Source organism: Gavialis gangeticus, unplaced genomic scaffold (genome assembly GCF_001723915.1).
Source record: "Gavialis gangeticus isolate Ggan-Ray unplaced genomic scaffold, GavGan_comp1, whole genome shotgun sequence".
Taxonomy (NCBI): Eukaryota; Metazoa; Chordata; order Crocodylia; family Gavialidae; genus Gavialis; species Gavialis gangeticus.
The window spans coordinates 29,900,402-29,901,332 of NW_017729004.1; the positions used below are offsets into that span (position 1 = coordinate 29,900,402).

The following is a 931-nucleotide window of genomic DNA, read 5'->3' on the forward strand; positions in this document are numbered from 1 at the left end:
ATCGGATATATTGCCCTGTATAATGCATTAAATGGGCAGTCTCCCACATTTTAACATACAGTTTAATGCATCAAGTCATGGCAGGTAAGACAGGGTGGACTGCCCTATTCAGGTGGGCAGGCCAACATTGAGACCCGGCAGCTGGCCCCCTGTCACAAGCAAATTATATCCAGTAGAGTGAGGGGAGTAATGATGTCACTATACCTGGCACTGTTGACGTCTCTGGAATGCCGGTCACCCATGCTCAAGAAAAATGAATTCAGACTACAACAGGTGCAGAAAAGGGCTGCTAGGATGAGAATAGACTCTCTCTGACATTCCTATCTGACGAGAGGATAGAAAAAGAGCTGTACTTATTTGGTTTTGGAAAGTGAAGGCTAAGAGGTGACAAAACTGCAGTGTATAAATATGTCTGGAGAATAAATACTAGGAAGGGAGAAGAGCTATTAATGGACAATACTAGCAGAACTCATGGGAATAAACTGGCCATGAATAAACTTAGGTTGTAAAGTGGAAAACAGAAGTGTGAGGTGCTAGAACAGCCTTCTAACAGGTGTTCAGCAACCTCTGCTCCTTGCAAATCTAAGATGAAGCTTGATCAGTTTATGAAAAGGATCACATGAAGTGGTTGATTGTGCTAACAAGGGAGTAGACTTAATGACCCAAAGACCCCTTCCAGGCCTATGCTCCTTTGAATATAAAGCAACAGCCTCAAAGCATTCATACAACAAATACACTAAGCAACACTTATTCTGTTCCAGTCAATCTACCATGCAAGCAAAAAGGCCTTCTCTTTCCAGCCTTTACTGTGGCAGTAAGATATTTATTTGTTGGTCACCATAAGTATACCCATTATTGTTGGCAATACAGTTCACCCCTGATTAGTCAAAGACGTAAGTGTTATATGTGGCAGTCAGCGGTCCTGAGCGCC

The 931-nt window shown here is 42.7% G+C and overlaps 1 long non-coding RNA gene across 1 annotated transcript in view; it reads right to left on the bottom strand.

The window, feature by feature from the left end:
• The window catches only part of LOC109291266, a 69,765-nt gene that overhangs the window by 53,378 nt on the left and 15,456 nt on the right, over nt 1-931 (bottom strand). The window lies entirely within an intron of this gene.